The following is a 14865-nucleotide window of genomic DNA, read 5'->3' as shown; positions in this document are numbered from 1 at the left end:
TTCAGAGTGAGATGTCTTTCTGCTATCAAGAGTGTCTCTGCCAGGTTGGGGTTTACATCTTGGCAGCAATATGTTTTGCAAGACGGGTCCACAATAATGATGTTCAAGGCACAAGCATATTTACTCCTTAGCTCTGCAGGACCACAGGTGATTGGGCCTCCTTTATGTGATCTATGATGTCACTGAAGTTATTATCTTAGTAGTGGCAAGTACTAAATTGTCCTTAATTAAATAAAGGGATTACGTCTTTGGCTTGCATAGAATCAAGAGCTGGAAATCCATCAACAGAGCTGAGGGCACCATCCCTTTGCGGTACAACTATGTTTTCTGACACAGAGTGCTAGGAAATGACAGCTGTTGATTACAATCCAAGGGTTAAACTAAAGGTAAAATACTGTCTTTAAATGAAAAAATAAGGTCAAGGCCTTGTTTCCCTGATAACAGAAAAGTGTTTCACTTTCTGTTTCGAAGGCGCATTAACAGAGTGGTGGTACTATCTGGGACCAATGTGACAATTCTCTTGTCCAAAACACTTCTCATCATGAGCAATATAATCCATATAGTCTGACAGTAAAGACCTACAGTGGATTTCCATATACCTAGGCAGAGACGCAATCTAATTTGTCATATGAATAATTCCTTGGTTAGGCTCTTGAGCAAAACTCTTTAATTTCACATGTCAAAATGTCCTTACTACTCTCTCATGGACACAGAGTTCTATACCCAGACAAAAAGGAACACAATCATGCCACAGGCAGCAATATAAATATTTGACTGGGTGGACATTGTACTAAAGAATTCTAAAATGTGCTGAACATAATACCAAAGACAGCTCAAGGCTATCAAAGGATATAATAAAAGAATAGAAAGTTCTTCAAGACTTTACACCCCAGAAGACCTAGATTATGTATGCTTCTAAAATTTCACAAACATTTGATGGATCCACCTTTTAAACCAACTGTGATGGTGTACAGTTCAACAGATAAACCTATAGAACCTTTGGGAAAGTACATGAACTAAATAATCCCTGCAACTCAGTGTACAAAGCACTAAAGAATATATAAAGAAAGCCACTGATTTTCTCAAGAGAATATCCAAAATATAAAAGCACAGAAATTCTAAAAGCATAAATTGTATATATACATCTCTAATGCTATGTATATTTAACCAGTGACTCCATCTTGACCATTGACTCCATTTTGTGTCCTTCAGTTGCCGTCACAGCAGTGCAGGGTTTTTTCCACACAAAACATGTTTTTGCTTTTCTCACCAGAACAGGGTCATACTGTGCTGGAACATATTGTGCAGTAGACAGCCAAGACAAGAGTGTACAAGGCTAAGAATGTTTTCATCAGAAGAAGGTACAGCTCTGCCTCCAGAATGTGCATTGGGGTGTGACCAGTTATTTTGCGTGTTTTCAACACAGACCAAGTACAACCAGCATTTGATTTAATAACAGAGGGGAGGATGTTCTAGAATGCTCTCCTAGCATGTTTAAGGTATAAAAGATGGAGAGACTTGGTGCTAAGACAGGAATTCACCTGAGGAGCAGACTTGTTGCCCCGGACATTTTGATCCCATGTGTGGGGTCTCCTGCCTTGGCCGTTTGAGGGTTCCCCAGTTGGTCGGTTGTGCTGGCGAGGATGATGGATTTAACTCCCATGGTGACGCATTTACACTTTTGATTATTTAGCGTATATATATATATATATATATATATATATATATATGTAAACATATATATATATATATATATATATATATATATATATATATATATATATATATATATATATATATGTAAATATATATATATTCTCTGTTGATGCATTGCACATTTCTGTCTGTGATTTTTAACTGCTATGATTATTGTATCTACATGTTTTACTTCGTTTGAGTTAAATGCTTATTTTCATATATTTGTGTGCTTTTATTTGATATCTGGGGAGGGCCTTAATAAATTCATTACTCAGACTAAGAGTGCTGCATTCTTAAGAGATGACACATCACTTGGAAAGGTGCACTGGAAACACTCTTTAAAAAGCTAATGCATCTTAACATATATTAAGACTGAATATATAAAATTCAGTTGTTCTATAGGCCAAGATACATTTGCATTCCCAAACGTTTTGGTAGATGTAAAAGATGGTAAAATTCATACTGGTATGTTTTACAAACCGATTGAGAAAAACAAATTATTGCACTTTCAGAGTATTCACTTGAAATGCTTAAGAAGGAACTCCTTATTCACAGCTCTGAGACTGAAACAATCCCATACAATGAAACCAGATACAAACATGATCAAGACTTCCATGACAAATTCAAAGAAAGACAAAGCATAATTGACGCCAAACAAATGATTAATATGAAAAGAGACAATTAATTTTTCCAGAAAACTGAGAAAATCAAGAAAGCACACATTGCATTTGTATCCAAGGTTTTGCAGGTAGTGGGAAATGGTCAGAAGCATCATTAAGAAGCAACGGGAAATCTAACAAGCCGTGACAGATTTTAAAATAATATTTTTTTTAAAAACTGGATTTTCTTACCGGGGATAAGATAATATCAAAGATAAAGTAAGGGAAGAGAAAAACAACAAACAGCATAAATATTAATAGTGTCATCAAGAGTCATGCCTTTGTGTCTACCTTGGATTCACAGCAATAATGCGATCAGGAGACTACGTATCGCACTACCAAAGTGGTAGGAAGATAAAGTAAATGGACAACACCAAATGCAGCTCCACTAATTACATCTGCTCACTCAAATACCCCTGTGGTCTGTTATACATACCCCAAATGAAAGACCAGCATAACACAAGTAACATACACAGTAAATATCTAAAATGCAGAGTGACAATTCTCTCCAAAGAGCAGACACACAATATAAAGTCAACTGAAACAGCACCAACTCGGAGAAGGACATGCTCACAGGGTGCGAAGGTTATGTTTTTGTCATCTTTTGTGTTTAACAAGAAGGTGCAATTTTACCTGTATCATGTTCTTGGGACATCTCTTAACATTATGATCAATGTTGTTAGATGGCTCCTTTTTAGATGACTGTACAGTTAAGTTATTATTGTAATGTGTGTTTTCATATTTCAACATTTCCGTACACTGTGATGACACAATGGGTTTTCTAGCCCTCGTCCAATATGTTGCTCGCATCTCGGTATAACTTCTGTTGACCTGCATTTGACAATTAAGTCTTCCTTCACAGATCTTATTTATAGCATTCTCTGTTTTCTTTTTAGGTCGAGCACAGCAGTGCACAAGCTCTGCTTTTCCGACGTGTTGTTATTTATTTAGGATTTTAATCACACCCACCTCAAGCCCATCACTATCGCTCGCTCGTGGGCTTGCCTTTCAAAAATCCTTTGTTATCATTGGTAAATGCTTTACGTTTGTCCCTCCTTAGGGCGGTTTGGTTACCGCCTTGGTTATCGACCCTGTTACATGGCTAATTGCACTTTTGCCAATACGTTTGAGTGCGAGCAAACTTTTTTTCTTTTGTCTCTCTCCTTCATGCTCATGCATGGCACTTTGAATCGGCTTGCCTATGTGAAACTGTTTTACTTTTCATTTTCAATTTATGTGGCAAGAAAAGTCCGGTTAGGAGTTTACAACGCTAATAGCTAACTCGAGCAAATGCGAGACCCATTGCATTGCAAAGGCTTGTTTATTTATTACATTTCCATGTCTCTCCTATCCCATCAGTCATTGCACACTTTAGGCTGCTCAAACCATGGCTTTCCGACAGGACTATGCTCTATCTGGCTCTACGCACTGAATGCAGAATTATTAAGTCTGCCACTTCCGTATTTCTTTAGGTAAGCATCTTGGCTTTCCAGTGTTGTGAAATCCATCTTTAACTTGGCTCTCATTTGTTTCTCCTTGCAGCCGGCTTCCACAATTACCTTTGCTCAACTGAGGCATGCCTTTTTCTCTGCTTCCTTTTTGCTTGGGCCTTTTATTCCATAACCTTTTTCGCTGGTGCTTGCGTTCTTACTGCATGAAAAGGTCAGCATGCTCCCTTACAGCCCGGGTGTTTCTCCGCCCCATCAGCTAGCACACTGCCCGCTGCTCGTGCTAATCACATCTTGGCTCCTTGGTTTTCTCCTGTCTGCACTAGTTAACATTTCTCATATCCTTGCTCACCCGCCAACATCAAATAGACATTGTCTGCATGCGTTCCTTCTCCACAGCTTAGGCACGCTCCTCCTTACTTTCCTATTTTAGATTATTGCCCATGATGTATTTTTAATACTTCCACATTACTGGTACCTTTTTAGTATCGATAAATGTTTCCTTCGCAGAGAGCTGATCATTATTTAAGCATCCTCTCCCTGTGCCCGAACTGCATTGGGGTACTTTAAATGTACATAAGTTTTATTTGGATTTAGATTTAGACAACATGACAAGGAGGAAAATATGATCATGCAAGTTATACTTAAAGATTCAATGTCATTAAAGTGCCAAAAAAATAAATAAGGAGTTAGAATATTCCATAAGGAAAAATACTAAAGTTTGAGGCCATTCTTTGCCTGCATTCAGCAGTGGGCAAAGGGACCACCTCTTAATACAATGGGACATGTTTCACTAACTTAACTCCTCATGGCCATTGTTAACCATCCTTGCAAAATCATTACTGCTAACGACAGTTCCGTACAAAACATTTTATTCTTTTCCCAAAGACTAACTTTAAGGCACCAAAACGTGTATGTTTTATTGTAAAAAGCCTATTTTCACATAAGACCTACAGAGAATGTATTGTAATCACTATTACAATAATAATATACCAAATATTAGAACTACCAGATAAAACAAGCATTGAATCATTTTCCTGACATGTATGATGTCCTTGGCAGCTACTGTCCCAAAACAAATTGCAATAACAAGAAGATATATCTTACAACCGCTGACCAAGTCACGTATAAACGTATGACCAATTCTACTTGGCCCATGTCTATCTTAATTTTACGTTTGGCTTTTGGGACAGTTTTAGCTGTCTCTCCGGCTTATTGTTTTTTCCAAAATATTCATACACACATATATTGCACGTTTACTCAGCAGGCTTCATCAACTGGTAACTTAAAATGTTATTCACATGTTGGTTCCACGCACCACTACATACAACAAGGGGCAATGGGTCAACCCATTTTACCCACTGGATACCTGCTCTGTAAGTGACTGCATATAGGCTGCGCTTATTTTCTACTTACTTTCTCTTCAATGACACAACTCAAAGTTTTTTTTTTTTTTTTAATTAACTCTAAATACTCAGTCTCTACCTGCACTTTGCCCAGTTACAAGATAATTAATTCTCAGGGCCTTATTTATACTTTTTCGTGCAAAACTACACTAAGACAGTTTTGCCCCAAAAAGTTTTGCACCGGCTTGCACCATTTTTTAGCACCAGCTGGGCACCATATTTATGGAATGGTGCAAGCCGGTGCAAAGGGTAGGCTAGCTTAAAAAAAAATGACGTTAGGCAGTTTTGAGTCAAAATAAATAATTCTGACCAGATTAGCATCATTTTTTGACGCTAAGGGGCATATTTATACTCTGTTTGCACTGAATTAGCATCATTTTTTTAAAACTTTAATTCAGTGCAAAACTAACTCCATATTTATACTTTGGTGCTAGACCCGTCTAGCACCGAATTTATGGAGTTAAAGTCATTTTTTGGAAGTGGAAACCTACCTTGCCTTAATGAGATGCAAGGTAGGCGTTCCCGTGCAAAAAAATGACTCTATGGCCTTAACACCATATTTATACTCCCATGTAAAAATGGTGCAAGGGAGGGAGGAGGGGTCAAAAAATGAGGCAAAGCTTGCTTTGCCCCATTTTTTAAGACCTGGGTCAGGGCAGGTGTTAGGGGACCTGTGGCCCTATTTCCATGGTGGAACACCATGGAATAAGCCCAGAGGTGCCCTCCCTAGGCCCTAGGGGCACCCCCACCCACACTAGAGGGACTGCGAGGATGGGGGACCACATCCCAGGTAAGTACAGGTAAGTGCATTTTATTTTTGAAAGTGCCATAGGGGGCCCTGAAATAGGCCCCCATACATGGCACCGGGTGCAATGGCCATGCCCAGGGAACCCCTGTCCTCTGTGCTGGCCACTGGGGTGGTGGGCATGACTCCTGCCTTTTCTAAGGCAGGAGTCATGTGGCATCGTAGGTTTAGCACCATAAAATGACGCTAATCTGGTTAGAGTCATTTTTTTTTACTCTAACCTGCCTAAAGCCATTTTTGGGTGCTAAACCCTCTTCTTCTAAACTGCCAGCCCCACCCGACTAAAGTCATTTTTTAAAACTCTAGCCTACCCTTTGCACCGGCTTGCACCATTCCATAAATATGGTGCCCGGCTGGTGCACAGAAATGGTGCAAGCCGGTGCTAAACTTTTTGGTGCAAAACTGAGTTAGTGCAGTTTTGCAGCAAAAAGTATAAATAAGGGCCAATATTTTGTAAGTTTGCGCCACTTTTGTGTCATAAAATGACGTTAATGCGGTGCAAAAAAAGTTTAAATCAGGGTCTTGGTGCTAGATGGGTCTAGCACCAAAGTATAAATATGGAGTTAGTTTTGCACCGAATTAGAGTAAAAAAAAATGACACTAATTCGGTGCAAACAGAGTATAAATATGCCGCAGAGTATAAATATGCCCCTAAATATGGCGTTAAGGCCATAGAGTCATTTTTTGCACGGGAACGCCTACCTTGCATCTCATTAAGGCAAAGTAGGTCTCCACTTTCAAAAAATGACTTTAACTCCATAAATTTGGTGCTATAGGGGTCTAGCACCAAAGTATAAATATGGAGTTAGTTTTGCACCGAATTAGAGTTAAAAAAAATTACACTAATTCAGTGCAAACAGAGTATAAATATGCCCCTCAGTCTCTTCCGGAGTTGCTATTGTTACAAAGCACATTAACAGTTAGGAGCGCACCTGCCTGACATCCCAGCAATTAATCTGCCCCATTGCATCATGGTAGATGTAGTATCTTCAAAAAACGAACTCCATTAATTTTTAAATATTTCACCTTTAAGTAGGTACAGCCTTTACTGTGCATCTCTGGACACATGTGTTTCTGGGTTAGTCCCTTCTTCAGCAGAGAACATATTTGCGGGGTGCTCCCTTGAGCTACTGGGCTGACGAGCTCTGGAGCAGGCACCAGCATGCCAGGAAAGAGGTACTGAAACCGGGGGATTTATGGCAGCATTCCCAGCACCCCGCAAATATGTTCTCTGCTGAAGAAGGGACTAACCCAGAAACACATGTGTCCAGAGATGCACAGTAAAGGCTGTACCTACTTAAAGGTGAAATATTTAAAAATTAATGGAGTTCGTTTTTTGAAGATACTACATCTACCATGATGCAATGGGGCAGATTAATTGCTGGGATGTCAGGCAGGTGCGCTCCTAACTGTTTGTGACTTTAAAGGCTCCCTTGAGCTACTGGGCTGACGAGCTCTGGAGCAGGCACCAGCATGCCAGTAAAGAGGTACTGAAACCGGGGGATTTATGGCAGCATTCCCAGCACCCCGCAAATATGTTCTCTGCTGAAGAAGGGACTAACCCAGAAACACATGTGTCCAGAGATGCACAGTAAAGGCTGTACCTACTTAAAGGTGAAATATTTAAAAATTAATGGAGTTCGTTTTTTGAAGATACTACATCTACCATGATACAATGGGGCAGATTAATTGCTGGGATGTCAGGCAGGTGCGCTCCTAACTGTTTGTGACTTTAAAGGCTCCCTTGAGCTACTGGGCTGACGAGCTCTGGAGCAGGCACCAGCATGCCAGGAAAGAGGTACTGAAACCGGGGGATTTATGGCAGCATTCCCAGCACCCCGCAAATATGTTCTCTGCTGAAGAAGGGACTAACCCAGAAACACGTGTCCAGAGATGCACAGTAAAGGCTGTACCTACTTAAAGGTGAAATATTTAAAAATTAATGGAGTTCGTTTTTTGAAGATACTACATCTACCATGATGCAATGGGGCAGATTAATTGCTGGGATGTCAGGCAGGTGCGCTCCTAACTGTTTGTGACTTTAAAGGCTCCCTTGAGCTACTGGGCTGACGAGCTCTGGAGCAGGCACCAGCATGCCAGGAAAGAGGTACTGAAACCGGGGGATTTATGGCAGCATTCCCAGCACCCCGCAAATATGTTCTCTGCTGAAGAAGGGACTAACCCAGAAACACATGTGTCCAGAGATGCACAGTAAAGGCTGTACCTACTTAAAGGTGAAATATTTAAAAATTAATGGAGTTCGTTTTTTGAAGATACTACATCTACCATGATGCAATGGGGCAGATTAATTGCTGGGATGTCAGGCAGGTGCGCTCCTAACTGTTTGTGACTTTAAAGGCTCCCTTGAGCTACTGGGCTGACGAGCTCTGGAGCAGGCACCAGCATGCCAGGAAAGAGGTACTGAAACCGGGGGATTTATGGCAGCATTCCCAGCACCCCGCAAATATGTTCTCTGCTGAAGAAGGGACTAACCCAGAAACACATGTGTCCAGAGATGCACAGTAAAGGCTGTACCTACTTAAAGGTGAAATATTTAAAAATTAATGGAGTTCGTTTTTTGAAGATACTACATCTACCATGATGCAATGGGGCAGATTAATTGCTGGGATGTCAGGCAGGTGCGCTCCTAACTGTTTGTTACAAAGCACATTGGTATCATTGTAACATGGCAGCTGTCTTCAGCCAGAGTGCTTGGTTAGGTAGTGTTTCATTCTAGTCTTCAAGTGGTGCAAATCAAAGGCTTGGTGTTTAAAAAATATCAGTAGTAAAACAGACTCACCCGTGAATGTTTCTTTTACATTATACATACATGCAAACATATGAGGTTCTTTTGCGTAAAATCGTTTCCGGAGCCAATGGCTCGCACTGGAGGGGGGTAACCATAGCACTAATATGTTGTTAAAACAATTAAGACAATGGTCTTTGAGTGTTATGCTACAAACAAGTTGGGTGCACAGTACCTGCTGTGCTCCTCTGAAGTACTCGTAAAAAGATAAACGTCTCTGGGGCTTAGAATAATGAAATAGTTGAAAATAAATCCAAAGTTATCAAGCTTTACTCTACTGGAAGAACTGCTACTTTGCAAAGATGGACCCCATTGGCCACAATGCACTGGCCGGGCTACTGGGTCTGGTTTCACTCGGCACTTACATCGAAGGCTGTTGGTGAGTGCCAGTCTTGTTTTTGAGTATAGCCGCATGGAGGTTCTTTTGCATAAAATAGTTCCCAAGGTCAATGGCACGCACCAAGGAGAGGACCCTTGCAGTAACATGTGGGTTGTTGGAAAGTTAAGACTTTTAATGTAATGCTGCAAACAAGTTTGGCACTCAATACCTGCTATACTCCACTGAAGCGCTCATAAAGAGCAAAACATGTGTCTGGACATTAGAATGATAAAAATATTTGCAAGGAATTAAACATTATGAAGATTTGTTTCATTAGAAGAACTGCTACTTTGCAAAGGGAGTCCCACTTTTTCCAAAATGCACTAGGAGGGCTATTTAGTCTGGTTTCACTTGAAGCTCACAGGCAGAAGACTATTGGTGAGTGAGAATCTTGTTTTGAGTATGGCCACATGGAAGTTGTTTTGCAAGCTTATGGTGGCGCAGTATATAACAAAATAAAAATGTAACCATCACACAAGGCTTGCAAAGGGCAGACCTATTGGCTTTGACAGTTTTGTTTCTAATTCCATTAAAATACTCTTTAGTTCAGACACTAACTTCATTACTTGCATTTTACTGGTTAACTGTGTCTTTTCCACTTCTAACTTCACTCTGTTTTTCTCCCTTTGTATTTCAACCTTCAGTCAGTGGCACAGCGTGGTCAGTATGAATGATGGTGTGAGAGCTTCAGATTTCCCAACAATCATTCTGGGATATTCAGTCAAAACATAGTAAATGAGAAGCAGGGCATGAGAGGGGCTCAAGTGGCAGTGGAAAGAGAGGGGAGTGTGGTTTGTTAGGGGTTAACTTAAAAACACAAAGGCCCATATCTATACTTTTTTTTTAGCGCCGCATTTGCGTCATTTGTTTTTACGAAAAAGCAGTGCAAACACAAAATACAATTTTATTTTGTAAGCTTGCGCCGATTTTGCGTCAAAAAACGACGCAAATGCGGCGCTAAAAAAGTATAAATATGGGCCAATATTTTTCAAAGTAATTGACATTTTTAAGGCCTTCAAAATGTAGAGGAGAGAGACTGTATTTTCGTCAGTGAATGCATGTGAAGTTCCCATATGAAATCCAACAGAAACTTCACTTGTACCCAACTAATTTCAACATTATACATTTTTAGGGGGGACCCCCCCCAAAGAGCTATGCCTCTACTTTCAGTCGGTAGCTCCATACACCCACTTTTGTCTAATTTCTCGCTTCTCTAGAAACCCAAGTCTCTGCTACATCTGGTCAGAATCCCTCAGTGGTGCGGATATGAGAGACAAAAGCAGCAACCAGGAAAAATACCTTAAAGACAGATGTTCTTGTGGTTTTTCTGGTCCCTCTCATATTGAAATATCACAAAAACAGCTGCATGTGTAGCGTTTTGATCCAAATCTGGTTTTCAGCACAGCTGTGGTTTGGAGGCTTTGTGGTTTGAAATCCACAACACAGATTACATTTGTGATTCCTCTATTCCCACCTCACCTCACAAAAGTCTTGGGAAAGCAGTTTCTGCTTAATTACCAAGAAATACTTTATTTTATAAAAATCAAATGAAATTCAAAGGTAACCTGGTATCTCTGTTTAACAAAAAATGTGTATTAGTTATGTATCATGAAACTGGGAGTCTATGTCAATATTAGAGGGGCATTGTGACAATGTCTGAAATGTGTATTCATTCCAAACAAGCTACCCAGTCCCATCGGCCTTTCAGAGCCACAGGGTTGTCAAATTTCATGTATGTCCTACAGTCCATTGCCCCTCTCATGAACAGCAATGCAATATTACTATTTGTTTTGTCGATTGATCGTTTTTTTGTCAAAATGGCTGTTCTGATACTTAACAATGATTAAAAAAACTCCCTTTGGCAGCTTCAAAATATAGTTAAGAGACTATCTTTGCTATCACATCTTGAAAAAAGGCTTTCATAACTCTGGATAACTAGCCCAAGGGAACAAAGGAATCATTGGGAGTGTCAGATCCTGTTTCCTTACTCATCATTCTCGCTCTCCAGTAGTTTGCAATAGTTGCTTAATTATTTGGCTAGAAACAGAATATCCTTAAAAGTGGAGCATTGCACGAACATGTCAAAGCAGAGCTGTACATTGGAATATGAAGCATCGGTGTAGTGGAAACAACCCTTGCTTACTGATGAATCAGTCGCCTTGCACCTAATGAGCAATGCTTTGTGACCCATGCTTAGCTGCCCCTCTGGTACGATTAGTAAATCCTCATTCAGTGGCCGATTCCCTGAGTGAACAGATGATTTCTGACACTAGCCCCCCTTATTAAGATGCTGCGCCCTGCAGGCTCGAGGAATCTGCAGTTCACACGCATGCCTGGGCTACTTTTGTTGTGTCCTGGGTACCCTTTCGAGGACTCCAGGTACAGGGATAGAATACCTATAAAATTCCCCAATTAAAATTGATTTATTTAATTGGGAAGCAATGGAATAAGGAAAATTGAGATCTGAGGAAGGTTTAACTCCTAATTTCTAAAGGAACTGGAAACTTTGGAAAACCGACAATGTGATTAACACTATATTTATCATTCTCTATCAACATATGTGACTTACACAACAGGAATCTAGCTACAAAGCAATGGAGGGCAGTACATGATGGTTATTTAAGTGCATAGTACAGAAAGGAAAGAGAAGAGAAGCGGGAAGAGATAGGGGATGGTGCATCAGTGGCCAGTGGTACCAGTGGTGTAGGGAAGGTGGCTGCTTGAGGCCTATTGGGAGGATAGGGCAACAAGGAAAGTGCCTAAGTGCAAGAAGGAGGGATCGTAAGGTCGGAAGGGCTGGGACTGATAACTCTTTAGAGATGTTCAGTATGTGTGTTTTTTACTGTGGCAATGAGTTGCTCCAAGAAGCAGAGATGTTTTAAGGCTTTGGAAAAGTAGCCAATTGCCCAGGGCCCCCACTTTTCAAAAACCCCCCTAGTATAGGGATCTTACTCCCACTCTATCACACCTCTATTGCTGCCTCTTCTTGTCCTCTGACTTTCTCTACCCATTGTCATTCTTTTAATTCATTCTGGGGTCCCAAGAAAGTCTTTCAGCTGCTTTTGTGTGAAAGTCAAAGAATATTTCAATATTGTGTGGGATCATGTAGGCTTGAATTCGCAGAAAATAGATTATGAAATTCAAATTTGTTCAGAAAAAGGGGCCCCAAATATTCCTTGTCCAGGTCTCCAAAAAAACAGACGTTGACTCTTCTCAGAAGAGCTATTTCTCCGGGTGAATAGTCCTTGGGGAAAAATATTGAGTGCACTGAGAAAAGGGAGTTTGACGCTCTGCATTGTCTATTTACTGGATCATGGTGCTGAAATACAGTTATTTGTGGGTTCTCTTCGTTGTAAAGCATGAATATCATGCTGAAAAAATGAAATATTTCCTAACTCACAAGCTCGTGTTTTTCATATTTTTCCGTGCTCTGTCAGCGCTTTACTCGCCCCTTTGTTGTCACAGATCCAAGATTCTGCGGTCTGTCCCCAGCGCTGTGAAGATGTCTCTCTTAGCAAGAACACCTTTTGCGCCTGTGGTTCTTTTTCCATGTTGATTCATTGGACAATTACAGGGAACTCTTTCCGAAACCTTCAGTCAGTTATCAGAAGCGGAATAAACATTCTGGAATTTACTGTACCTTGCAAGAAGCCCCCTCATGCAATGTCTGTCAGAACAGAGCGCGGTCACCAGTGACACGCTTCGTCCTGAAGGTGAGGTGATGAAACGCTTTTCAAGCCGTGAGACCGGACCGAGGAGGAAGAACAGAATCTATCCATCCAGTGACCCTACCACGAGGCTGGCCATTCTTCCCACCTAGCTGCAGGTTAGAAGGCTGCTTTCACGGATGGACGGAGCCTCCTGGCACCCAGTGCTTAATTTGAGCCGGTGGTTTCTGGTGCTTGACACCAACACTTATTTTTGAGTGTTGGCACTTAATTTTCTGCCTTAAGCATTTACTGCGAGCAACAGACGCATATGGGAAAGACGGAGGAAGAGAAAAACGTAGAAGCCTCACAATGGGAGAAAGCAGAAAGCTGCAAGAGTGAGATGAAAGGGCAGGAAGTGGCTGTAAATGGATTAAAGAGGTCCGAGGTGGCTTCAGGATTACCCTGCCTGCCTCAATATTCGGTGCTCGCACATTTAACTACAGCAGCCCTGAGTTTCAAAGGAGAACTTCTGGCACTTACACGTTTTTATTTACAAATTAAGCACTGGTGGCACCATTCTAATTCTTGATTCCTGAAATGTGGGGCTGATTTGAAGATGTGTGTCGGGACTGCTTTATTTTCCAAAGAAACTGAACAAGGTGTGGAAAAGGAAAGCTTCAGGTTAGAACACCTCTCTGCTAGGATTCATAACAGTAGAACAAAACTAGCGAAGCCAATAGGTTTGCGACTGTGTGGTGGCTGCACATAACCAAGCCTTATTTGATTATTTGTGGGTAGAAAGATATATGCCATCCTGGTGAAACAGCGCGCTCCTTAGCCCAAAAGTTGGCCAAACGAGTCAACCACTCCCTGCTGGCATCTGGTGTAATCTGCAGGTCACACGTTTGAAACCCTGCGGCGCCAACGCAGCATTTCACATTTCCAAGACTGGTACACCGGGTATAATTGCACTGGGCTGCAGGTATACCAGTTAAGTACAGCAGCGTTTGGTAAAATATCAATAGAAATGTCTAAGTTCGGCGTTCACAAATAACTGACCGTGATGCTCTTTTCTTTCCCACAGCTGTATGCACACAGCCTGTGCCCTGCCACACTGCCCACTGCCAGTTGTTTTCAAATGTGCTGCATTTGGCATTCGGTGTCGGTGCAAAGCCACCCTTCCTTTTGCAGAGGGTGCATGTTAGAGTCTGGGCAGCAAGGAATCCTCATGTGCATGTTTCTATTGCAGATGCAGTTGCTCGGGCAACCGGCTCGGGGAGAAGCCTCAGGTCTACCTCCCTTGGGGTGTTGGATCTTACAGATGGACTACTTTGAGGGCCTTTGGAAGTGTCATGGAGGGCTAAAGAGAACTACTGTGACAACCTCACTTACAGCGACAAACAGAATGTCCCTTCCAAAAATGTGCTAGAAGGCCAAATGCACATAGACAGTCGGTCAGGATGGGGCCATGCTGACAGGGAGCAGCTGGTGTCTACCCTATGCCACTGAAAGTTATAAACTGCACCCCTTTATGTGCCGCCGTGCCCTCTGCGCCCGTAGAAGGCTCATCCAGTGGTGTCTCCCATGGTCATGCTTAAAACACATAGGGTATCCTTTTCTGTTTCCTGGGGGAAGGTCTGGTGGAAGAGACAGGATACACCTTACCGGCCTGCAAGATGCAGAAAGTGGAATGGAGAGAGTGACATACCACAGCTTTATTTGTGACTTCATCGTCTGCTTTTGGCCTCATAAAGCCACCCAATGGAGGACAGATGTTGAGGCTGGAGATGTAGTCAATGTTTCCATTCCCAAAGCGGCCTCATATTTAAACAGGCAAAATACAATCCATCACAATTCTTGATAATGCAAGCGCCCAATGACTGTCCAGTGGTTCACCCAAAAAGTGAATGAGATTGGCAACAAAGCTAATGGCAGAAAGGAGCTGCCCCATTGCTGCCTTCTAGATTTCTTACCACCTGCATTGATCCAAACTGTGAATGACCCAAACGAAGCA

This window comes from Pleurodeles waltl, chromosome 9, assembly GCF_031143425.1.
Source record: "Pleurodeles waltl isolate 20211129_DDA chromosome 9, aPleWal1.hap1.20221129, whole genome shotgun sequence".
Lineage (NCBI taxonomy): Eukaryota > Metazoa > Chordata > Amphibia > Caudata > Salamandridae > Pleurodeles > Pleurodeles waltl.
Note: the sequence above shows the minus strand (reverse complement) of the source record.